The 27,389-nt window shown below is 42.8% G+C and overlaps 1 pseudogene across 1 annotated transcript; it reads right to left on the bottom strand.

Moving 5' to 3' along the window:
• Window positions 1–400: 400 nt before the first annotated feature.
• Window positions 401–27,130, bottom strand: LOC308510411 (ferroportin-like; annotated as a pseudogene). The gene is made up of 11 exons: window positions 27,011–27,130; window positions 23,748–23,855; window positions 18,521–18,692; window positions 17,505–17,620; window positions 16,948–17,073; window positions 14,418–14,672; window positions 14,216–14,280; window positions 11,753–12,205; window positions 7,596–7,802; window positions 2,740–2,818; window positions 401–520 (listed from the first exon to the last, which is right to left on the bottom strand). The product of its transcript is annotated as a ferroportin-like (transcript).
• Window positions 27,131–27,389: the final 259 nt, after the last annotated feature.

Raw genomic sequence — 27,389 nt, 5'->3', positions numbered from 1 at the left:
CTGGAGGGGACCCTTCCCATCTGGGCCACGAAGACTGGGGTTCGGCCTCAACTCGGCGACCCCTCGGGAGAGGCTTTTCCATCCCCAGGGAAGGAGCCCCCGGAGGAATCGCTGTGAAGGGCGGGGACACCCACGTGGTGCGGGAGGCCCTTCGTCCCCGAGAAGCACCTTCATGCGGCCTAAGGTCCCCTTTCCCCAATGGCCCGGGCGCTGAAGGGATCCGGGCCACAGGGAGCTTCATGCTCCTTTTCAGTGAAAAGTTAACATTTCGAGAACCAAACCGAGACCCGGGGCGGAGGCGCACACCCCGGGATGGTGTCGGGTTCTCGGCGCACTCGGGGGCTAATAACCCGGACGCCGCCAGTTTAGGAAGTGCATGAGATCGTGGATCCGAAATGCTTTAAGTTTCCGCGCCGAGCAGTGTAACAACAGGGTTAGCGACAAACCGAGGGGATTTCAACCACACAGCCATTCCCCCGCCACAAATGCCTTTCAGCTGCCACTTCGCGTGGTGGTGAGTCTTCCCGAGAGCGGGTCACGTTGTCAGGGTTGTGAGGCCAGTCTGGGTTTTCTGTCCTGGGAGAAAATCTGATCCACTGGGGTCAAGGCTGCCCTGGAGAAAGCTGGTCTCCAGGCATCACTTTTAAGTTTCCTGGAGGCTCTCTTCAGTATCAGTGGGCATTTTAAATGTTCGTACACATTGTTATAATAGAGTTGTCTGAATTTAGTTACATCTGTAAAGATCTAAATTTAGGGGTCAGTGAGTGAATGAAAGCATCATTGTAACTGTCATAGGTACCACTTAGTCATCTTCTGCAATGTAAGGCTTTACGCATTGGACCCAGTTGTGAGAGATTCTTTTGCTGACGAGGCAAGTAGATAGGACGACGGTGTATCATACTTTTAAAGAGGATAAAAGGGGTAGTGTTGCAGGCTGTGTTCTAAGTACTCCTTTTCAGCCACATGCACAGACCCGAAGTATATGAGCAAGTTTTCCTGCCCCGAGGACCTCAGTCTCTTGTAAATAGCAGGACAACACTGGAAAAAGCAGTGGCCGGGCTTTGTTTTACAATTGTCAGTAGGTGTTGAGCCAGACTGTTTAAACAATTCCTTGTGAAAAAGTGACAGAAGCTGAGAGCCAGGCAGCGTTTCACAGCGGCTGGAGGCAGTGTCTATTTAAAGCTCCTGGAAACGGAGCAAGTGCTAAAGACTGTTCTGAACTCCTGGGTAAACATTTCCCGGCTTCCTTTGGTTTTTAAATCTGTTAAAGATTTGTTTCAGTTTATCCTAAGCAAATACTGTTGCCAGTAATGTTTATGTTTTCTAAAATTGATATTCCACACTAATGTCACAAAGATAAAAGTTGGAAAGATGGTGACTGCTGACATTGCATTAAATGGATTTCCAAAGTATAGGAATGTAGTTCGCTATTTATTTTACTCCTATCTAGAAATTACAGGAGACTCCCAAGTGTCAGGAAATTTGGGGAATGTAACTTTTTAAAATAAGACTTCTATTCAAAAGGAGCTTTTCATCAAAGGTATCTAGTAGATCACCACAATAAGAGAAAGACATTCTTTACCAAAACAAAACATGAAAAAAGTTACCGTGTGGTATTCTGAACACTGTTCTCACTTTTCTACCAGGCTCAGTCCAGTTCAAGATGCTGACAAACTTCAGGTAAACGGAGAGAATTTGGATTGAGTTATTAAATAGTTGAATAGAATAGAATTCTTGGCCAAGGATGAGAACTCTAATCTGAGTGAATATGCTTCTGCTCTGATGGGTTAAAGGATTTACCTGAGGCCAACTTGATAGGAATTTATTAAATGCAGTCACATTTCTCCCCACTTCAAAAAGTATGCTTAAGTAATTGACACGTAATCTTTCAAAATGTTTATCTTTTCCATGGGTGGCCATTTTGAGGTTAAGTCCTCCAGAAAGAAGGCGGGGGTGAATTGTTAGGATTTTGAGGGGGGAAAATAATTGTATTTATGTCAAAACATTCCTGTGTCTGAGTTGACAATGTAATATGTTGGGGAATTCTATTACCTACAGTTTTATAAACTATTTGTTTTCTTAATGATGTGTCTTACATAGCAATTGCTGATCTAATTACCTACTGTTACACTTCTTTTACAGGGCTGGTGCTTGACAGAAGCTTTTCACGTAAATAAGGTGTACTTGAACATGTGACAACTGATAATATACAAAAAAGTTTTTGCTTTCTTTGTCCCTTTCATGGTAGCAGGAGGAAATTTTGAGAAGGTGCCAAATATCTGTAAGAACATATTATCTGCCCCATATGAAATTTTCATAGAATATAATTCCATTATTTAAAGGATTTTTTTCTACCAGCCTGCAGTTTGACACAGTAACTAGACTAGCTAGTCTATAACTATCGTAGACAACTTTATCAATTGCTTTAACTTACAAAGATTTTAAAATTCCACTCTTGACTGTTCTAAAGATTATGTGTTCCAAAGTACCCTTTTAAAAACTAGGTTTTATATCCTTCAGATTTTTCGATAATAGATCACTTTAATGATTAAATTTGACCCTTTTGACAAAACCTATCAATGGATTCCGAAGGGGAGGAATTGGTTGCACAAGGGCATGAGGGAGTTTTGAGGAACTGTTTTACATCTTGATTATGGTGGTAAATTGCATTGGTCAAATCTGGAGTGAGTTTTACTGAATGTAAATTATGCTTCAATAAACATGACTTTTAAAACTTACCTTTTCTGGCAGCATTGATATTTCCGATGAATTTGATGAGAAGGCAGTGGGGTCAGCACTTGAATGATTTCCTGAGACACTAAAAGTGACAAAAACGTCAAAAATCCCTTTGGGGTATAAGTCACATAATTGACTTATGCACCTAAATACCCGAGAAACAGGACCAAAAGATACACATTGGCTCACTTACCAAGAATATAAAATTTATCCTTATGGATCAGTCAGGCAACAACATTCCTCCTTAACAGCTGCATTTTAAATCTCACTTGTGGTATGGCACTTCTCCTTCAATCTCGACAATCCCTTCTGGTGGCCACATGGTCGACAAAGGAGTGCAAACGTTCTCTTACCCTGTATACGCCCTGTAACTTTGTTAGCACTACTTTGGGTTAACCCTGCTTTCCACATTGGCAATTTTCACTTCCAAGAAAATTTTGAATGGCCTCAGCCAATACTGGCTAGCCTGGGAATTAGGCAAATGATGTGAGGTGCTAAGCAATTGGGCTTGAGTCGATCTCATTGGCTGTGAGCCCTAGTTCTATAGGTAGTAGCTCTAACCCGCAGAGCCTGACTGCTGTGCTTCCAACAGATGCATTGGGCCATCTTGCCTGTAGGAGCAAACACTGCCCTTCAGATGCCCCCTGGTGGTTCCAGGTTTGCCACATTCCCTGCTCCATCTACCCCGATGTCGTCCCCTTCCCCATACTATGGTAATCCAGTTGTCCAACACATTAAGTAAAAAAAGCATCAACAAAGAAAAATGGGGTGACATGTTAAGCCAGTCCCACCGTTTTGCAGTCAAGTTGCTCTTGTTGGCACATGCCTGCGTGTTGAGCAGAGTTAAAGTGGGAGTTGGAGAATTGCCAACATGACTACTAAATGACCAGGCTGTGCAGTTGTGCTCGAGTGCAGAGAAGTGAAGCAAATGGACTCGAATGTTTTTAAAGAGGATTTATAATTCCAAGGGAGGAGCTTGGGCATGAGAAGAATAGAAAAGAATGATTGAAATAGTTTCATGCTAATAGTTATAATAGTTATGATTATGATTGAAAATGAAGTCTTATTTTAGGTGTCCAATCACTAACCTCCACAGATATGAATTGTCCAGTATCAGTTATGCTATTGCTATGTCACTTCAGGTAGATTGAGTCAATGTGATTTCAAAAATGGGCATATCCCGTTTTTGACATACTCGACAGCTCGTGAGTACAGGTAGTTTTTGTTTCTTAAAAGCAGTTTTTGTTTCTTACATTTTTGTAGTTCAACTGAATATTCCAAACTAAGATATGTATTTTTGAGATCCCTAAAATCTTAAATATTTATATAATTTGGCAAATACTGTGTTTTCCATGTGAATTAAGTTGTGTGGTAGACAATTTCTGACTTTATGAAGGTTACACGATGTGACTTACCCACATCGCTATGAAACCAGTTAGAATGTGCCTCAATCGATGTGTTACAAGGAATAATTTCACTTCGTATCTGAGTCAGGATCTGAAAGATTCAATTGTTAGGACAAACTGTGAGGAGACTATTACATCTATTTATACTCCCCACCACCACAACCACCACATTTCCAGAACGGTTGGGTGGCTCATACACAAAGAGCAAACAATAAGAATAATGAGAAGAGGGAATAAAAGCTCAGCAAGAAGAGCAGGATTATAAAACAAGCCATCAGACTTCTGCTTCAGGCTCCTGCCACTTTAACTTTGAGCTTCCTAGGGACCAGAGAGAAGAGCAAGTTGGCAAATATGCCACGTGGCACTTGAATATAAGTTTAAAATGGAGGAGGAGAAGGGGGCAAAGTCATTTGCATTCTAGGCTTCTTGGAACCAAGTAAGAAGATGCTTCCCTCATGATCTCAAGTACCTTGAAGGATGAAGTAGAACAAAGAAGGTTGTTAGGAATCTAGAGATAGTGGAGACATGCATTTGGCTCCAGAGTAGTAAGGTCAGTCGGCCGGTGAGCCCTGTGAGGCTGGACCTACTCATCTGATTGTCAAGCCAAAGTCAGGGATAACACCTCGTGAGAGAAAAGCCTTGTTGAGATTATGTGAACAGATAAAACAGCCAGAGATGTGTTTGAAAGGCTTAATTTTTAATTTGTACTCATAAAAGTTGCCTTAAAAAAAAGTTGCCTTTCCAAATTTTACCTTGTATTCATACACTGAAAAGTCCTGATTCCACTATTTTGTTATAAAGTTGTGATATATCACAATCTGGGACTATGCAACCATGACTGGAAGGACCCCTAGTGGAGTTTATCTGTACTGCAAGGGGCCAGTGTCTTGAGGTGCCCTCCACCGTTGCCACCTTCATCGCTAAGACAGCTCCACATCTGTTTCAGAGATAAAGAGATAAAATCCAGTCAAATTAGTGTGGTCTATGTCATCATGATTTGCTCCCAGGAACAGAGCAGAATGTTGTAGTTGATGAAATGGAGCCTAATAGCACTGATTCTCCATTAGACAAATGCCCTGGCAAGTTACCCCCACTCGCTAGGGCGGAACAGCCCACTGTATCATTTATAGACGTCCTATAGTGGAAAAATATGTGGAACTTTGGGAATCATCATAGAGTCCAAACTGCACCCCAATACAGTTGCCACTACCCACACGTGGCTATTGAGTATTGAAATGTGGCTAGTCTGAATTGACATGGTGCTGAGGTGTTAAAAAAAAATCAGCTTAGGAGGAACTAACGTTAAAGAACGTTAAAATCTCAATTTTATGTTGATCATAAGTTAAATGATAATATTTTGGGTGTATTGGGTTAAATGAAATGTATTAAAACTACATAAATGTCATCTGCATTGTATTTCTATTGGACAGTTTCCAAAACATTCATGGAAACATGCAGACAGTGGTTCCACAATCCAATAGAGAGAAAGGTGTTGCTTTTCTACTATACAGGACCTGGGGGAAAAGCAAGAGTAAAATTAGCACTTGAAATGCAGAATTTACAGGTAAGCATCTGTTTTTTTTTTTTTCAAGGACAGAAGGTGCAGGTGCAGGTGCAGGGAGCCAGTGCTACTTAGAAGACCTGACATAAATTCTACACACAAGCTGCTAGCACATCTGGGGATTTTCAATAAAAGACTTCAGAATGGATTTATTAAACCATCTTTTGTTCTAAGACTACTCTGTGCATGTATTTGTGGGTTCATTAGAATAATCTAGGGCCAGAGGACTTGGTATGCTACAGCTCATCAAAACACAACTTCCTTAGTGAAGAATCCATATAATGGACAGTTCTGGTTACCCCACCGAGTTGGCTTCGTGTGTGTGTGTGTGTGTGTGTGTGTGTGTGTGTGTGTGTCTATAGTAAGGTAGTCTTTCAACATTTTTTTTTTTTATGGAAGAGGCAAGCTTGGGGGAGGTGGCACCATAAATATTACCAGAAATTGTATAAAGTACAATTTTTCAGAACTATCTTATATTAAAGCAAAATATTCCATAAAATTCTCTGTCCTTTGTTTTCTCTTAGCTCAGCTCTGAAAAGCAGGTCTGTGTAAAATCCCCTTCTGTAGTTTCCTTACTACTAGTAAAAATGATTTTTTTGTCATTTTGTCTTTTAACAATAAGTTGATTCTTCCCGTAGGTTTCACATTTCTCTTAAGCTGTGGTTCTTCAAGGGGGTGGTGATGGGACATGATTTTGCCCTCCTGGGGACCATTTGGTAATGTCTGAAGACACTTGATTCCCACAAGTGGGTGGATGGGGAACGCTACTGGCATCTAGAGGGTAGAGGCCAGAGATGCTGCAAAATACCCTACAATGCATAGGACAGTGACACACCAAAAGATTGTTGGACCCAAAATGTGCAGAGGTTGAGAAACCCTGTCTTAGAAAACCTCATTCCCAGCAATGCCAACCTGCTAAGGTGCAGCTGAGCATGCTACCGACTATTCCCAAAATGTGACTTTCCCTCACACACAACAGTTCCCTGTACTTTGAGGTCAGAGGGGGCTTAATTACTAGCCTCATTGTTCTTCTAAGTGAACTTCTATATCACAGCATTTACAAACTAGCAATTCATTATTTTAAGCAAAGAGCTATAGGGATTTTCTTCTAGGCTCCTCAAAATATAGTTTCCATATCGATAAGTGGCCAGAAACTCAAAATTAGCACATCACAAACTAGAGACTTTCTTAACCAGACTTGGTCAAACTGAACGTCTTAGCTTAGTCGCTGAGGCGAAGCTTGCCCAGATCTGTAGAGGGGCCATCAGGCCTCTGACCTGGTCTCAGACTCTAGAAACTACCCAAAGGTTGTTCACGATCTACTTCTATCAAATAGCTTCCATCCTCAGGAGGGGCACTTAGCACAACAAGGGAACATTCACAAACCAGCTGGAAGACCAAAAACCCACACTCAAGGAACCGAGACCAACCATCATTGACCATGCTCCACCTCTCTAATTTTCACATGAACCAGAAAATTCTAACTAATGTTAGAGCCCAAAGAACAACAAAACCCTGAAAACATCGAATCCCTATGCTGGCAGAATGAAACCCCTTCAGATTGTGTGGAGAGTAGTCTGAGTGCAGGTAACGAGCTTGCCAAGAGTCACAGCCCTTTCAAACTCTGGCTGGTATCCATCACCACAAAGACGCACTGAATACAGTTGATACAATTGACAAAATGGTGATGGGTGACACAATTGCTCTCAAATGTAGCAGCAGTACAATGGAGGCACCTAGCAGCAATGCAGGGAACTCACTGGAAACAAAGTGAGATGGGACCAGTGTTACCAGAGCTCTGAGCAGTCCAGAGGCGCTGCCTACCTCTCAGGTTAAAATGCCTGAGCATGGGCATTTTTAATCTTACACTTTCTTGCATTAAAAAAAAATACAGCGCATGCCCCCTGGTGACAAACAGCGGGGAGATGAAGCCCAGCATGCCAAACTGCTGTGGACGAGGGGCCAACATGACAAGGATGAAGTGGATGAGGTCCATGCGGTAGTTCAGGGAGCACTGCACGCTGTTCACAGCCCCTCGCTTCCTTTCTGGAATGTTCTCCTAAAGAAGCTGAGTCACAGTGAAGTCAAAGGACCAGAGACTTACAGGGCAGCAGTACTGGGAGAGAATAAATGTGAATTCGGTGAAGATCCTGGCTCCAGCGACCGACTGGTTCCATTTGTCATGATGCCTAAATGGACCTTTCTGTGGCTCAGTGTCCTCATCTGTAAAATGGGAACATTTAGAGCACTCTCCCTGGAGGATTGCACGATACAGTATTGTACAGTGTAGCGCATCATGCCTGGCCATCTGTGCCACTTACACTTCTTCCTAGCAGGATTACAAATGACCTTGGGGTTGCTGGTGTGCAGTGGAAACTGCACAGGTTAAAAGCACCAGTGCTCGGGATACACTGTGCACTGACTCAATGCAAACTATAGTTACTGCCATAATTTGTGGCGTTATAACCACCCTTTTGAGCCACCATTACCACCTTCACCACCCAATAGCAACAAAACTTCGTTTTGGATGTTTTGGTTTATGCTTTCCCCTTCATTCCAAAAGTGGTTAGGAAAGAGAGTGAAGTCTTGAGCCTCAAATCTAGTTCCAGTCCCAGAGCTTTCCTCTTCACCCCGGCTTCGCAGAGAAGGAATTAGCCTCCCTTCTCCCCTGCACCTGCCACTGTCAACCATATAAAGGGGCTGCATTTGATTACCCTTCAGCAGCAGCCTCAGGACCCACCACACAGGCAGCGAACAGGGCAGAAGCCCACCGTGGTGATGCCAATGTTGTCTTTGAGTGACAGCATCTGCCCTGCGGTCCCGGTGCTGCCTTCACGGGCACCCACTCCCAGCATCTGCCTGCCTGGTTGGTTTCCCAGCCAGCTCGCCTTCCAGGTTCCCTAAGGCTCCTGGTAGACCCCTGTCCCGATCCCCAGGTTGAGCTCTGTACTTGCTGTATCCTCCAGTGTCTGTCTTTGCAGGGCACTGCCCAGGCCTTTTGTCCTCATGGCCTGGCCTTGTCACCCTGCTGTGGCCCCCACCTAGGGGTCCTGACCAGGCCCCCCATCCCCCTGGGCTGTCCTGACCACCCAGCGTGACCTCTAAGTCTGGGGGCTCAGCCCCTTTGTCCGGCAGTGGACTCTGACCTGGAGTTCACCTGTCAGATCCCGACACCTGGCCCTTAAGAAGCAGGGCTTACAGAGTCAGGCAATATTTGTAACAGGCTGCAGTGGCACAATGTGAAGCGCTCCAGGGAGTGAGGGCTAATTATGCACTGACACCATTTTTTCTAAATTGAGGGAACAAAGCATTGTAGTTCTTAACTTTTAGAAAGCAAAGTGACTTATGGGCAATGTGCAAAATTGTGTTGTAGCCAAAGTTCTGTGACTTAATTTCCATCAGGATGGAAACAAGTCTTTACTGAACAAATGCCTAGAATGAGCCCCATGCCCGGGAATGCAGGTGGACACCCAGGCGGGCCACAGGCCACGCATCCTAGTGAGAAGTCCAGTCATCACGGCCACCAGGCCTGGCCAGGCTAACCAAGTGAACTAAGGCGTGATACATCCTGGGCACCGGTGCTTTTAACCTGCGCAGTTATGGGAGCATACCACCCCCCCAAGGTCATTTGTAACTCTGCTGGGAAGAAATGAAAATAGCACTTGCTGGCGCTGGGTATTGGGAGCCACACAGCACCCATTTCGTTCAGCATTGTGGCTTTCTCTGTCTCATTGCCCACCCCACACTCCACTCTGACACAACGATGCTCGTGAAAGCACCAACATTACAGGCAAAACGTAAGAATGACGATGATGACTGAGGATGAGAGTTACCGCTTAATGAGCAGCTCCCGTATATGTGCAAGTTTTGTGCTAACCCCACGATCTGCGGGAATGATTCCAATGCATCCTCCGACTTCCCTGATGGGCAGGCACTATCATTCCTTTCCCGTCTTACAGAGAAGGAAAAGGGGACACGGGAAGCTCCCGTAACTTGCCAACATCATCAGGTCACTTGGCTCCATGTCCTGAGCTGTCTCCCTCAGGAGGGTCGAGAGTGTTCTGTGTCTGCCATCTTTATCAAGAGTCAGCAGAAAGAACTGCTATTGCGATGGAGAAAAGCCTCAAGTGTCTCTCATACTGAATGCTTCTCCAGATTGCAGGCGCTGCGGATGAGATTTCATATTTTCCAAATGTGATCATTTCCTGTGTGGCAGGAAGAGTCAAGTCACGTGGGGAGAGGAGTCAGTGGGGGGACTTTTCTTTCCTTTTGAATGACATACTTGAATATCATCATATAAGGTGAACGGCATAAATCTTAAATGGCCAATCTGCTCTCAGTTGTTCATACAATTAAAGGCTGGATGTGCAAGCCAAATACCCTACCTAATAAAAGATAATCCACCCATCAGGCACGACACTTAAAATATTTTAGAAGCTAGGGGATCGCCAGATGGAAGTACCAGTTTCTAAATCAGTTATTTGGAATTAAGAACACAGCTTCTTTCTTATACATTATATCAGAGAAATAAGGTTCCCAGGCTAGCCCATGGTTTTATAACCTCTGAAATTGGACTTAACAAAACTTTCCTTTCCCTTCTCCCAATATATGCAAAGCTGTGTGGACCAAGGGTTTCTGGGTCTCCGTGGCAGAAATCAGGAACACATCACCCCGGCCCCGTGCTCCCAGCACACTATGGCTCCAGAGGTGAAAAGGTGAAGCTCTGAACCCCAGAGGGCAGGGACCTTGCTGAAGCCTGGTGCCTGGAGTAGTGGACGAGGCACACAGAAGAGGTGTGCAGGAAGTTCACCGAATGAATAAGGAAGACATACTTGGGTTTTGATCCACTCCTTCTACCACCACCACCACCACCACCACCACCACCACCACCACCACCACCACACTTTCCACTCTGCCCACGTCTGACATGGGAGTGGAAAATCAGCTGTCTCTGACGTATGGCCTCAGGAAGGGGCTTTAAGGGTGGTGCCTTTAGATTTGGAGGAGGGAAGGGGGCTTAGGGCAAAGAAATGATGCTCTCTGGGAGGAAACCTGACCACTGGGATTCCTACCTAAGAGCAAGGCCCAGACTCTTCCTAGGCTGGGATTCTGCAAGTCTAATCACTCAGGCCAATGTGCTATTACGTGATTTCTGTCATCATCACTTGTGACCCCCAACACATTACTGTTGGATTCATCAGGCATCAAATGACCAAAAACTTTTTAAAAGATTTTTTAAATACCCTAAGTAAATCAGATAGGTCCTCACTGCCAGGTGTGATGACATAAAGTTGGTGGCAGAGTTCAGAAACCAAATTCTTGGTGGGCAAGCTTGTAGACCCTCAGTTAGGCACCCTATCCCTGGGAAAGGACTTAACTCCGCCCCCCAACCACACACACACACACACACACACACACACACACACACACACACACAGGCAGCTAAGGAAAGACTTGCCCCCACCAAACTGCCCTTGTGCCCCTCTCCCTATCTTAGTTCTGCGGAGAAAGGATCCAGGTCAAAATACTTCTTTCAAGTAGATGCCATCTATAGCATTTACATGCTTGACACCCAGGAAATAAGTATTCTTACTGTCCCAAATCTCCACGTTTTCACATTTAAGCCTTTGCACAACTGTTTGCCTGGCTGAGAGTACTCTTCCTTCTCCATATCTCCTGCCCTTCAGGGATCTCTTAGTTCTGCCTCCTTCTGGGAAAGCTTCCCAAACCTCCAAGGTAAGACTGGGTGTCGCTCTGTGTTCCCAATCTTTCTGTCCTTCTTCAACAGCTCCAATCACTTTGTAGTGTTGACTGCTGTTGACTACTTAATTAATGGCCTCCCATTCCATGAGGCTAAGACCTTGTTTGATTCAACCACTCTCATATACCCAGTGTCTTGGACTTGTCACACAAGCTTTCAGTGAAAGACTCTCAACATGAAGGCTTCCATGAACAAAGGCTTACAACACCACAGACGAGACCATCAAATGCTCCTAAAATTACTTAGCAACATCACAGGATGCAGAATCCCTCACCACTCGTGACCCACTGCTCACCGATTCTCGCCAGGATCATGCCTGAGAAGAGCAAGATGACGGAGCTGTAAGACTCAGGATACTCGGGGTCCTGCTCACCTTCAGACAGAACCATACTACTGGTCCAGTGGATGGAGGAGCGGTCGGGAAGGATAGGTTGGTTCACATTCATTTCAAAGGAATAAACATGCACCTGGCCCTCGGTCAAGCACCTCATGGTCTGAAGAAGAGTTGTTGCTTAATGGGAGTAAGAAAACAGCCAGCTCAAAAGGAAGTCCAGGAGCAAAGACGGAAAACACTCAGAGCGCCAGGCAATTTATGTGGAGCCAGCTGGATCTGATTCCCATGGTTATCGAGCCAAAGCGCCCCGTGACGCTTGTGGAGAGAATCGTGCCCATCAGGCCAGACAGAGCAGAGAGGGCGGTGGGGACGCTGAGCACTGAGCCTCTGATCCCCTGGGGGTAGGCCTGGGGGGGGGGACCGTGTAGAGGAAGGCCAGCACAGGCCGGCCAGGAGCACAGTTGGCCTGCAGTGCGCTTCCCAGCCCTCACCGCACGTGCGCAGCGACGTTCATGTGTTTTGAAAGCAGAGAGAAACGAGAAAATCCTGTGGTTGTGGCCTGTTGTCCTTCAAGGTTAGATTTGTGGTCCTTTGGCTTATTCAAAGTTTGGGGCTTGTTGAAGAATCCATCAGTATTTTCCCAAGAGCCCGTTTCCCCTGAAATAAAATCCAAATATAAGCTTTAGGTCAGGACGCTGCCCAAATGCCCTCAGCCCACCCCTAAGCTCATCGGCTTCCTTTTGGGACATTCCCATGGGCACCCACGTCTTCCTATCCCAAGCACCTGTGTTGCTGCCTGCGGCTCGCTCTCCAGCCACAGAAACATAAAGGCAGGCTCTACAGTGCCCAGAAGTCAACACCCGGGCAACAACCCTGGGCTGATGAGTGACAAGACTTGGAGGAGAAACCCCTCAGTTTTCTTAGCCCTTAGTGGGATGATTCTGTGGGACAATTCTGAGGTATGCCCGACATAGTTGCTTAGAGAACCCCAAAGGGACGGAGCACCAGTCACCCTCTGTGGTCACTCATACATTAACACACCCGTCACTGGCTTTCCTCCTTCCCTGTCTCCACTCACATCCTTTCACCATGCTTCCTGGGATCACCTTCCAAAAAGATCACTTTTCACCCCACACCCTTGTCTCAAGAACTGCTCTTGAGAGAACTCAAACTGGGACCCGTGGTGAAGTGAGGAAGGTGGGCATAGAGAGCAGGATGCAGGGGAGCGTTCAGGTGGTAATAAACTCTTCCGAACACTGATGGATATTGCCTTTGGTGATTTTTCTGAAGAAACAGATACCACGAAAAGACAAGGATTAATACTTTTCAGTCGCCCAGGACGGAATAGGCAATGACTTGAAACAAATTTTTAAAAGGTATAAGTACTTGTGAGAGGTACTTAGCAAAAATTGACACAAGCTCTGAAAAGGGCTAAAGGAGCCAAATAGGGCTGTGAAGGAAGAAGAGACGGTCAAGCGGGCCAAATCCATTCTAGACCAAAAACTGTGAGAAAGGTAAAGTTCTTAGTCATAGAAAATAATTTATTGCTATAGCAGGTTTGTTTTTCTTAAAAGTGACAATAAAAATAACAATGGGGGGGGATGAAACAGCTAACGCTGATTTGACTAAATGCCAGCGAGAGAAATAGGACTTTATATAGACTATTTTATTTAATTGTCACAACACCCTTGAGGTCAGTTCTGTTATTGTTACCCTTACCTTACAGATAGTGAGACACAGACAACCTGAAATAATTAACCCTGCATGGTCACACAGCTAATAAGTGGCAGATGGCAAGAATATAGCTCTATCTATCCATCCAACCACCCATCCATCCATCCAACATCTAACTATGACTAGCTATTCATCTATCTCTGCAAGTGCACATGCTTTATTCATGCAATGAGATCTGGGGGGCTCTAATTGCAAAACAACTGGAGAGAAAAGAGAATTAATTATAAGAAGTTTAGGAAGAGAGACTCAGGTCAGAAGCAATGCTTGGGCTGTACCAGGTGGACAGGCAACATTGGCCATCAGTAGGGGTGGTTCCCATCTTCAGGAAACGAGCTCATATTTACTGGCAGGTCCTCCTCCCTCCCATCCTCACCCCAATGTTAGGGAATTTCTGATTTTAAATGGCTGATCACAGAGATGGCCAGTTCATGATTTTGTGTTGACTAAAGAGCAGCCCCATAACTCCCTAACACGGTTGTCTCTGGCTTGGTGTCTTTAGGATGTTTATGAGTGAGGTACGAAGGAGTAATCTGCCCAGAGGACCATGGAATAGCTTGTGCGGGTTGTATCCTGTACAGGCTGGTGGGAGTGCTACCCACATTGGAGTCTCTTTGAATGGAGCCTTTGTGCACAACCTGTGTAACTGTACAACCTGTGTAACTGTACATGGCAGCCCCACCTACCCCTACCAGCCATATGAACTCCATGACCAAGGCCACAGCGGAAGCCTTCTCATTTCTCACTGTTTCTAGGCAAATTTACAGACAGAATGTGGAGATTAGAGAGAATGTTGAGAATGTCAGACACAGTTCTGGAAAGAAGAAATTAAAACACTAACAGAAAGGAGAAAAAAAAGAACAAAAGCCATCTCTGAGTTTGCGTTACCTTGAATGTTCACAGCCTCCTGCTGCCTTTCTAGGAAGTGCCCCCCTGCTTGTTGCTGGGGTTTTACAGCCAATTGGGGAACTAGTTGATAAACCCTGGACAGAAATAGAAACTCTACAAGAAGTGAAACCAAGTTCCATCCAAGAATGAAACCACAACCGATCACATGAGATGCCCATGTCATCACCTGGCCCACGGACAGGGGAGCAAATATATGGATGATTTGGTCCAGCCGCCAGACCGCTGCAATCATCCCTGTAAGTGAGAGGAAGGAAATATTGCAACTCAGTGGACCAGTCCTTCCTCCTAGTAAATTTAAGGTCATGCGTTTGCTAGATTTGCTACCGATTCACTGGGTGAACAAAGGTGAAAACAGGAAAGATCCCCTTCAGTCTAATTATAGATTAATCATAGGATTTTCAACCTGGAAAAGAACTTCCAGATCACTTGTTGGAATGTAAACAATTAACAGATGAGTAAAGTCAGGAATAGAGACTAGGTTTCTTGCAGTTAATTATTCTAAATCCTGTCTCAGCACTCTTTTCGATCACACCCTACTATCTTAACAACATAATAATATTAATAGCCATTATTATGACTAGCATGTTGACAGGGGAGAGAGGTAACAAATGGAGATAAAGGGCACAATTGGTTGAATACTTACTCAATGCCAGGCACATAATTCTCAGCCTTCTACATATATTCATCTCACTTAAGTCTCACAACTCTAAGAAGTTGAAAATATCTCTCTTTTACAAATTAGGAAACTGAGGCACACAGAGGTGAAGTTATTTGCTCAAGGTCACAGAGAAGGTAAATGATGGAGCTGAGATGTAAGCCCAGACAGTCTGACTCCAAAGCTTATTCTCTTAACTATTCCAGGATCATTAAAGAATATATTTATAAGATCATTCAAAAAATTATGGGCCGGCCCAGTGGCTCAGGTGGTTAGAGGTCCATGCTCCTAACTCCGAAGGCTGCCGGTTTAATTCCCATATGGGCCAGTGGGCTCTCAACCACAAGGTTGCCGGTTCGATTCCTCGACTCCTGTAAGGGCTGGTGGGCTCCGCCCTCTGCAACTAAGATTGAACACGGCACCTTGAGCTGAGCTGCCGCTGAGCTTCCAAATGGCTCAGTTGGTTGGAGCGCTCCTCTCAACCACAAGGTTGCCAGTTTCGACTCCCGCAAGGGATGGTGGGCTGTGCCCCCTGCAACTAGCAATGGCAACTGGACCTGGAGCTGAGCTGCACCCTCCATAACTAAGACTGAAAAGACAACAACTTGAAGCTGAAGATAACAGCTTGAAGCTGAACGGCACCCTCCATAACTAAGATTGAAAGGACAACAACTTGACTTGGGGTAAAAAGAAAAAAGTCCTGGAAGTACACACTGTTCCCCAATAAAGTCCTGTTCCCCTTCCCCAATAAAATCTTAAAAAAAAAAAAAAAAAACTCAACATGTCTCCATCTAAAGAAATGTTTTTAAAAAATTATAATAAACCTCACACCAGAATCTGCATTTTATTTCAGATGTCTGTAAAATTAATTAACAGAGACTGAGAAGATTTTCTTTTACCCAAAGACAGAGAACACTTTCATGCGTGTCACCTGGCTTTTACCCACGTGGCTGTTTAATTTCGGGTGGTACTATTCAAGCCACAGAACATCCAAATAAGTGCACTTTAAAAGAAAACATGATTCTAAGGGGATTCTACTCTTTGTAAGGACTATATTTTCATAGACTTCTCCATAATAGCTTCCTTTATCTTGGCTATCAACACTCACGAACATTTTCTAGAAGAGTACCAATTGCACAAATAGAGGGGAGGACAAGATCGCTAGCTTTAAGCTGGCAATTTGAAAATATCACAATGTGAATTATCCAAGTTTTATAAATGGAAGAAAAAACAAAGAAGATGCCAGATTCTTCCATTTAGCTCCACTGTTGAAAAAAAATTCTACCTCTCACTGTCAGAAAAATGATGATCAACAGTCACATTTGAGGATGAATTTTTTTGGGGGAAATGGAAGCTTGTCACTGGATTTTTAAATCTTTTAATTGACTTGTTTTCCAGATATAAAATTGTGAAGGATCATCTAGTAATATATTTTGAAAGACTTTTTTCCCAAATGCACAGTTTATATATGCCCTTGATAATAACAATATTATCTATTTTCTATGCACTTCCTGTGTGCATAGATGGTGCTAAGTACTTTAGAAATCCTGTACATCACAGATCCTTCCCAAAACTGAGCTGGTGGAAGGGGGAGGGGAGTTGTCATTATTGCTACAATTTTATAGATGAGGCAAGTAAAGTCAAGAGAAGTGAAGTCACTTGCAACCAGTAAGAGCCTTAGCTGGTTTTAGCTGGATTCTAGTCTAGGTCTGTTTGACTCTAAATACCTTTCTCTCAAAGGCTACTTTACTTCCTCTCTCAGAGCCCTGATTGGCTCACCAGCTCTGTTCACTGAGCCAGGTCTACTTCCCAGCCTATTAGAGGACCCGTGATGACAAGGGTGGCACAGCTCACCAGCCACCTGGCCCCTGTTGTCACCTGTGAGGCTTACGATTCATTCCCTCTGAATGGTGATGGTCAGTGCAGTGCTGGCCGGTTCGCCAAGACCGCCAGGGTAACCACAGCTGTGTGGCTGGCCACCTACAGAAGAAAGGTAAAGGGAGTTTGGAACTCAAGAGTAGACTTTCTCAGCCCATCGTGACACATACAGTTATTTAGCTGACAGCAGACAGCTCAAGGAACATCTAAATGAACACAAAGAGAAAGGTTCAATGTAGGTTTGGAGTCAAACATTATTGTGTTGATTCTAAGCATTTTCTTCTTCCCACCCCCCATTAGCACCAGATCCGATGCTAATTTGTACCTTGTAGACAAAGATACTATTGTGCTATTGCCTTCATGTCTGTGGGATTTAGATTCTGATTCACAAAGTAGGGGTGAGGACAACACTGGCAAAGGATTAGCCAGATCCGAAACCAGTGAGCAGGGCGGCACAGAGATGACTCACTGAAGGGCATTCAGGTCTTGTCCTGACATTCGCTCTCCTGGCACAAGAGGGAGATAGGAGACACAATGAACCAGCAGTACCAGACTTGTTCCATGTCCCTTTTGCAGGAGAACACAAGCATCAGGACAACACAGCAGGCAGTGACAGAGGCATTCTGAGTGAAGAGCAAGGCATGAGCAACTGTGAATGAAAACAGTATTTACTCTTGGTTTTCAGAGACAGGTTGCAGCTACAGCATCGTTTGTTGCAGAGTAACTGCATTTGACCAAATTCCTGTTCCACCCAGGGTTATCGCTTCCATCAGCAATTGCAGGCTTGAGCCTCCAGGAGGCAAAGACCTGGCTCATGTGCTCACTAGAGGCAAAGCCCCCCCAAAACATAAAGCTGGGTTTTGCAAGTAAATGAAAACATACTTTGAGAGAAAGATAATATGAAAAGCAGGATATTAGATAAATCAAAGAACTTGAAATTTTCTACTGCTATATCACACTCTTCTGAATTTCATTTGTGACTGAAGTTATCAATATGGCCTAAAGACCAACATTCCAGAGTTTCAATAAGTTAGCCTTTCCAAGGGTGCTGCTTTAGAGAATGCCTTTCTAGGACTTCTAGGTGGACTGAAAACAACCATACTGACTAGTGATCAAAAAAATAGCAAAAACTTATAAAATCTTATATATTCTTACTGCGCAAAGGAGGGTTCAAGAGATATTAGAGCCAAAAGCTAAAAGAAGATCTACATTTGAACAAGTAAGTCTCCAGATATTCATTTCTAGTTTAGGCAGATTATTTGGTACAATGATATCTTTTACACCTAGAAATTGCCTGCAATAAAAATAACACAAGTATATAATATACAGGTAAAACCAGAACATTAAAAAGAAAACGTGTTTTCAGAAATGGGTAAGAATCTAAACACCACATTAAAATATTTTAAATGTAGTACAAGAGAATGACACAAAGCTGATAATTCTTTTTCTAGTTTTTAAAAGTTATGCTCTATTGTTCTGTATTTTATTTTACTAAATAAACCAAAAGGGCTAATGAGATCATCATTTACCACATAATTATATGTCATACGTAAGAGTATTACCTTATTTCTTGGTTTTCTGTCAATCCAATTGCCAATTAATACCACAAATATTAATACAGATCCAGCCACCACTAAACCAAACACTGCTGTTAGAAGAAAATTGTGTCCATATAATTCTATCAGGAACACAGATATGGCAAAGTGCCACATTCGGTCTCCCTGTGAGGTAGCAGAAGCAAAGCATATGTTAGTCATTGACCTAAAAGATAAAACAAAGTCAAAATCCAGAAAGATTCATTCTCCCCAAAGACCTGTAATATTCAGCTTTTAAAACCAGGATGTCAAAAATTATGTTTATGCAGTACAGCTATGTCGTTTTTAATGCAATATAGTTACATTTTTAAAAAATTGGACAGAATGTATTTTAAAATCTTGAAAGCTTCAAACAGCAAAGAAGCCTGTGAGAAAATACCAGATGAATACTTATGAGAACATGAGAACCCCAAGAGGTAAGCCCAAGTTACCCTGGGATATCTGCTAATTCAGATGAAACAGAACTGCAGTTTTGGTGGCTTCAGAAAATCAGACGATAGAAGTCCATGTCTATCAAAAATAGGGACAAAGATAATATACATTCCACTTTAAGCTGAGAGCCCGTATAAGTCCATCCTCAGGGTAAGTAAGGGTAAACTACAAGTAAACCCTTGCCAACACTTGCAGTCCAGCTTTGCCTCATCTAGATGGGTCAGGAAACCTTAAACCTTGAACTTGTGTATTACGCTGGTCCGAGTGGCTAGTGCCCACTACGCATCTGGTAGAAGACAATTAAAATCCTCTCTAAAGGAAGATATTATCATCTTAGGTTTCAAAATATTCCTACAATAATTTAAAACTACAATGCCCAGAACACAGTCAAAGATAACCAGTCATACAAGGAAATGAAGCACCATGAGCAAGATCTACAATAAATAACAGACAATAGAAATAGACTTATTGAAATGTGAAATATTTAAATTATCAGCCTTAGGCTGTAAAATAATAAGGCTTACTATATTTAAAGAAACAAATGCCAAGTCTCACAATCTAAGCAGGGAATTGGAAACTATAAAAAATGACATAGCCAGTTTTAAAAAGATCTAAATAGAAATTCTAGAAATGAAAAATATAGCAATCAAAATTAAAATTTTAAATTCCATTGACAGGTTCAATAGAGATTATAACTAAAGAAAAATCAGTTAACTATAGATATGTCTGAATAAAAACCTACAGTAAAACACAGGAAGACAAATTGAGGGAAAAGATGGCAAAAACAGAAGACAAAAAAAGGAAAATAAAAACATAATGGGCCAGACAAATAGAAAACACAAAATAACACGGCAGATTTAGCTTAAATATAGCATTAGTTATCCTTAAGTATAAATGAACTAAATGTTCTAGTTAAAGGATAAAAACTGACAAGTAGGATTTAAAAATGTAAGTAGATGTTGTTTGCAAGAAACACATTAAAACAAAAGAATAAGAGAGATTGAAAGTAAAAGGATGGAATTATATACTACGCAAACACTAACCAAAAAGAATCTATGTCAGTTGCCAGATGGGAGGGGAGTTGGGGAGATGAGTGAAAAAGGTGACGAGATTAAGAAATACAAATTGGCAGTTACAAAACAGTCATGGGGATATAAAGCACAACAGAGGGAATATAGTCAATAATATTGTAACAATTATGTATGCTGTCAGATGGATTCTAGATTTATTGGCGTGATCACTTTGTAAGTCATATAAATGTCTAATCACTATCTTGTATACCTGAAACTAATATGTTATATGTCAACTGTAATTGACAAATAAAAAAATTATTTAAAAAAAGAGTATCACTAAATTGGTATCAGACAAAATAGACTTTAAGACAAGAAAAAAAGCATTACTTGAAATAAAGAGGATCACTTCATAATAATAAAGATTCAATTCATCAGGAAGATGTAAAAATTCCAATTTTCTATATATCTAACAACAAGGGCTCAAAATATATGACTCAAAAATGTGTAGAATTAAAAGAAGAAATAGACAATCATTGTGGGAGATTTTAATTCACCACCTCCCTCTTGGTGATTAATATGAACAAGCGAAAAATGTAAATATATATTAAATATATATATTTATATGTATTTTATATATTATACAGAGGGTGCCAAAAAATGTATACACACTTTAAGAAAGGAAAAATCTGCATTAAAATTGTAATACTCAATATACACCGATAACAAAAGATGAATACAAGTCACATTTGACTTCTCAATTACAAGAGGTGCTCAAAGTGGTTACCATCAGCTCCCAGACACTTCTGATTATGGCGAACTACTGCTTGAGCAGTGTCCAATTGCATACATTTTTGGAGACAGAGAGGTAAGCAAACCTTTATACTGCAAGACATGCCATAAAGGAAGTAGCCCAGAATATAACGGAAGAATACAGAAATGGCAGCCCACTCAACCTGGGAAGGCAGGACTGGGACTTTGAGTGTATGTTACCATGAACAAAATCTGAGGGCCAAGCAGTGAAAAACAACGGCTTGAGCTTGGAGCTGAGCCACTGGTGGGTGGCCAGTTGGCTCAGTAGTTAGAGCTCAGTGCTCATAACACCAAGGTCATCAGTTTGATTCCCACATAGGTCAATGTGCTGCTCCACACACAGATTGTGAACTAGATTGAAAACAATGACTTGACTTGGAGCTGAGCAGCACCCCCACAACTAGGTTGAAAAACAACAACTTGACATGGAGCTGATGGGTCCTGGAAAAACATAGTTCCCCAATAAAAACTTTTTTTAAAAATCTGCCCTCTTTTATGGATTCATGCATTCAAAATTCCATAAGCATCTATCTTTCAGGTATTTTGACAGGCACTGGGGATAAAGTGCTAAAAACAAAAACAAAAAAGTTACACAGGGTTCTTACTCTTCTATTAACCAGGGACAAACAATAAACAATTAATTAACATTCAGTGTCATGAGTTTCATATTAGATGGCGCTGGAGGAACCATGGCAAGTCGCTTAAGTGGCCCCCTGGAACCCAAAGGGCACTCGAATGCACTGAGGAAGGACATGAAAGTTGGACACACCATCTCCTGACACAGGAATACTACCCAGCTACTCAGCCCAAAGCTGGAAGACTAGTGGCTTGGGTCTTTCATACCTGAAGAGACCACAACCCTGTGGCCTCTCCCCAGCTGCTCCTCCATCCTTTCACCTCAGCAATACCCAAGGTGTCAGGGTTTTGCTGTCTACGTCACACCCCACCACTCGACAAATCCTCCAGTGACAGGAACTGCACTGAAGAGGGGGATCTTCGCTGGTCCCACAGTCTGCTCCAAGACAGCCCCGGGGCACCTAGCTGGCAGCAAGAAGTTCTTGAGAGATGGCCTCTCACACCAGGAATTCCCTGGAATGTTTTCTGGTTTTCCAGCTGGCCCAACCAGAGGACAGGGTCTTGCCAGGGGCATATCACCCCTTTGTGGCTGATTTCACTTGAAATTCATTCACTAACCAGAAGTAGGTCTTTAGCCACTCCCCCACCCCATCAACCTCATTTTTCTTGTCCATTACTTTCCCGCCATTTTGACTTCTTTTCTGAAATCTTACCTACCCTCACTCTGAGCAGATTTCCTCATTTCCTATGTCACTAAAGATATAAAAGCAGTGGAAGAGGACTTCCTTGAGTTCCCATCATCGTTCCATCATCGTACCTGCCCACCTGCCCCCACATGTGCTTCACCTTCCCTCCTGTACTTATGGATGCCTATTCATACGTCCAGCAAATCCAACCCCTCATCACAACTCTCTCCCCTCCTCTGAGACATCTATCCTTTTTTTTAAAAAAAAAGTGATGTATTCTTATTATATTAAGGTTAAATCAAAAGGAAATGTTTCATATACAACACTGGGGGAAATCACTTAAAATACTTATCTTAAGGGTTAAATCTAAGTTTGAAGGTCGAACAGTGACATGACTTCTATCAGCAATAGGACAGCTCCAAGGGGTCACTGCAGAGAGACAGGTGAGCCATAGGCTACAGGTGCGGCCCCAACAAGATACTTGAGTCAGAGAGCCTGGTGGGCCTAGTTGACATAGTAGAGAATGGGGGCTCTTGGGCCTGTTCCAAATCAGCCCTGTAGCTGGTCCTCCATGTAATGGTCAGTGCCACAGTAAGTCACATTCCAGAGGTTATCCAGAAACAGGACAGCCAACCATGATATATTTGAACATGACACCAGCCATCAACATCAAATGCTAAATCATCAGACAAATGGGCCATTGTGACAATGAGGGGCTTCTGGACCCTCAAAGACCTCTGACTCCGACATGAAATTCTATGCCTTCCAAGGACACATGACTGTGGCTCCCAGTGATGTTTAGGTGGCTACTATAGGTTTGGGAATTCATTCCAATACTTCTCCAATGAGCATGTAGCATCCTTCCGAAAGAAAGCCTACCCTTGGACCAAGGGCTAGGGAAGGGGACAGGAGGGAACGTTGGTTATGACTATAAGTCGCTATGATCAATAAATGGGCTTCCATTTAAAGTGCCCAGATGTTGAGGGTATCCTATTATACTGACATCACACAGGTTGGGGAGAAAGTAGAAATTCAAACAGTCGCTGAAAGCTTTCTGTTTTCTCATTCTTCATTAAGGCTGGTGACTCAGATTGAACTGGGGTTTTTTGTAACAGCCAGGCACATTCTTCTTGCATAAATGACAGAATGTGTCACCCATTATAGTGCCTTGCATATGGAGGACACTCGATCAACTATGGCTAATAATATGATGAGTAGTAGCATATATTCTGTTCTGCTGCATAATGCCTACCACAATGCAAACCACCTTTAAAAGTAAACTGTATATTAAAATGTATTACCACACTTGAAGGTAAAACAAAAGATAGCTTTCACAGGTGGTTAAAAAGTTTCTATTTCAGTGGGTTAAAGGGACGGTGTGCAGGAAGACAAGAAACCTAGTCTCGTGTTGGGCACCATTTATCTTTTTGTTCAATATCCTCATGACATAGGGCAGGATGAGTTTTGGTTTTGGTTTCATTTATAATCATTTCTGTTACTTGGTAAGACAGAACAACTTCCCCTCTAGAGAAACAGGGCATCTGTTCAGCAAATGGAAAGTAGTTGCCATTTTCCCTTGCTTGTTAACAGCACACCAGTTATGTTCAGGAAGACGGTGCCCCCAGAGCCAAGGGGATGAATCACAATGGATATAAGTCACTTACTTGGACGCCATTTCTCAGACCTCCTTGGGCAGAACTGGCCTCTGACTGTTGTAGCCCCTGAGGCGTAAGCAGAAGTCTCCTAATGGCTTCTGGAAAAGAGTCTGCTTCCTGACAAAAAGAGGAAAGTGCATGAGGAGAGCTTCTTTTGCTGTTCTCTACCTCCACTCCCATCCCTTGGTTTTTTTTTGTTTTTTTTTTAATTGGGGAATATTGGGGAACAGTGTGTTTTTCCAGCACCCATCAGCTCTAAGTCAAGTAGTTATTTCAATCTAGTTGTAGGCCCTGCAGCTCATTGGCCCATGCGGGAATCAAACTGGTGACCTTGGTGTTATGAGCACTGCACTCCAACCAACTGAGCCAACCAGCCACCCCTCTTTTTTCTTTTTCAAATTTACTCATTACAATCATTGGGGTGATATTAGTAAAATTATATAGGTTTCAAGTATACATTTCTATAATGCATCACCATATATTTGACCCCCTTTACCCTCTTCTACCACCACCACCCTCCTTACCCTCTGGTAACCACCAAGCTGTTGTCTGTGTTTATGAGTTTTTGTTTCTTTGTTCGGCTTCTTTATTTGTTACTTTCAGCTTTATATCCCACATATGAGTGAAGTCATATGGTTCTTGATGTCTTCTGTCTGACTTACTTCTCTCAGCATGATAATCTCAAGATCCATCCCATCCCTTGTTTTGAATGTGGTTGTGATGCCCAGAGCTGCCAACACTGCCTTGTAATCATGAATTAACAATATCAGAAGCCAATGGGTTTAGGGTGCCAAGGCAGATGCTCAGAACAAGTTGGGGTCCTGATGGCATCACTGAGTTGCTGACTGGAAAATGTCTGGATTTCTTGTTTAGTAAATAATGAATCTTAAATTTTCAGCCCTTGTCAGTTGGGTTTTCTTTTACTTGCAGCCAGAAATATGTCCAACTGATAAGACAGACCTTTAATTACTGGTTCAATACTGCCCATATATCTAAATTTGACTATTGCTAATATGTATCACATTTGCTTTTTCTCCGTATGTATATGTTCAGTATATGTTGAAAATAAGTCATAGATGTCCTAACACTTTACTCCGCCAGCACATAGTCCTAAAAATAAGCACACTTTCCTTCACGACCACAATGCTGTTATCCCTCCTGAAAATATTATTAATTCACTGATGTTATCTGAGAGCAAATTCTTATTCAGTTTCCCCTATGATGCCCCAAATGTCTTTTTGTGATTAGAGAAAACTCCCATTTCAGTAGTACAAATGGGACTTGGGATTTTGTTTTACTTTTTCTTCCTCTTTTTTTTTTTTTTTTAAAGATTTTATTGGAGAAGGGGAACAGGATTTTATTGGGGAACAGTGTACTTCCAAGGACTTTTTTGTTTTCCAAGTCAAGTTGTTGTCCTTTCAGTCTTAGTTGTGGAGGGCGCAGCTCAGCTCCAGGTCCAGTTGCTGTTTCTCGTTGCAGGGGGCGCAGCCCACCATCCCTTGAGGGAGTCGAACTGACAACCTTGTGGTTGAGAGGACGCGCTCCAACCAACTGAGCCATCTGGGAGCTCAGTGGCAGCTCAGCTCAAGGTGCTGTGTTCAATCTTAGTTGCAGTGGGCAGAGCCCACCATCCCTTGCGGGACTCGAGGAATTGAACTGGCAACCTTGTGGTAGAGAGCCCACTGGCCCATGTGGGAATTGAACCGGCAGCCTTCGGAGTTAGGAACACAGAGCTCTAACCGCCTGAGCCACCGGGCCGGCCCCTTTTTCTTCCTCTTTTAATTAAAAAACAAAGAGAAAGAAAAAAAGATTCGTCACTCCCTCCTCCTGTAATAACACTTTCCACCTCTGAGGCCATTGTGGCCTCAGAACCCCTGGGAAGATTTGAATAAAGCTTTCGAATTAAGACTGTACCAAACCACCTCAGAGCCTCAGCCACATATCTTTCAAAAGTGTTGTGAGAATTCCCACTGGAAACTTATTTGGGATCGAGCTCCTGGTGCATTCGTGCTCTTCTCAATTAGACACGAAGCAAAGGACTGTAACCAGTTCATGTGGGGTAAAGTTGCTCTAGTTTGAGAACTAACTTTATCCTCCTCCCCAAAAGGCCCTACGCCTCCGTCTCCACCATGTACAAGAAGTGGCGTGTAAAAATGAATAGAAAATGGCTTTTTTTTTTACCCACAGTTGTGGTAATTATAATACAAATTGTGTATTTGAAAGAGTCCACACTCTTTATCAGCATAATTAGGAAAAACTAAGATGCACCCACTCTCTCTAAGAGAGAGATGGGAAAACAAAGCTAACTGTCTTGTGACATTTCAATTAGTGAAATCCATTAAAATTTTTACAGAACATTGTTATATAAAAGGACAAATGTTGCTTGATTATCTTTGCTTTATTTTTTTTAAACCTCCTCTTTTAATTAAAGCCACGATGCTCAGAGGAACTGTGCAATTTAGATTGATGATGTGGCTGCCACAGGACCTCGTCCCCAGAGCAACGTGCCTCCTTTGTCAAGCAGAGTTTCTTAGAGTAACGTCTAACAAGAGACTTACCTAAACGACTCTTCTCGCTCGTCATTCGCCAGGTGCTTGCGCTTTTATTCTGTTTTTCCTCAAATTTTCCAAAATGTTCAGTGTCATTTGATTCTCCCACCATTACTATATGCTAGGAGAAAAAGATTTCAAACAATAAACAATGCATTTAAACGACCGTAGTATGGTCATAAACTGGAAGAACTCGGTGTGCTTAGACTTAATTCCAATTGGAGTCCTGTAAAACCATTAATATTTCAACTGCAGAAAGTTAATTGAGTAATCTATTATAAAGGCTTTATTGCATATAAATAAAGTCATAGCAATTGCTGTTGACAGATAGAGGCCTGTTATTAATGCTCAAAACCCATTATTTTGGAGGAAACGTTCAGCCAGCTATATAATCAGAGACACGAATTTTTCACACATAAAAAATGGTTAAACATACGTTTTGACTAAATTACCTGTGTTGCCATTCAACCCAGGGACAATGGTGTAAGTAAGACAATGGTGTAAGTAATTTGTCCTTCTTTAGCGGGTTATTTTTCCAACTTTAACTTTTCAAAGGGGCCAATTTGTTATGCTTGGTATGATAGCCAATGCAAGTCATAAATAAAAGCTATGTTTTCACCAAAATATATCCCCGAGAAGCAAATGCTTGCTTCTGCTAATGACTATTTCACTTCTAAATAGAGTTAAAACAAGGAATTTCTAAAACTTGATCACTTGGCTTACCAAACATAGACAGCGGGAAGGTTTGCAGCTTTCACTGGACTCCCAGAGGCCGCCTAGAGAGATGAAGTACAAAGCAGTACAGTAAACGGCTTCTGAACCCCACACGGGCATCGCTGCCATGGACCGCTTTGTACGGAAAGTGCTGGAGGTGCAATGTTTCCTTGGGCTGGAGAGAGAGAGGCCAGCAATTTCTGCCACCCGCGACCTCCCAGCACACTATGTTCTGTAGGGGGCCGCTTCTGGACCTGCAGGTTGCTATAGTGGGAGAAACAGACCCATCACCTCTTGTCTCAGTGTGGACAAGGACGAGAGATGTCCAAAACATCCCTGTCTTATAAAAACCCAGGCCACGTGCAGGAAGACTTAGTAAGATTCTTAA

The sequence above is a fragment of the Rhinolophus hipposideros genome (genome assembly GCF_964194185.1).
Source record: "Rhinolophus hipposideros genome assembly, chromosome: 18".
NCBI classification, from domain to species: domain Eukaryota; kingdom Metazoa; phylum Chordata; class Mammalia; order Chiroptera; family Rhinolophidae; genus Rhinolophus; species Rhinolophus hipposideros.
This window is presented reverse-complemented; position numbering and strand designations above follow the sequence as displayed.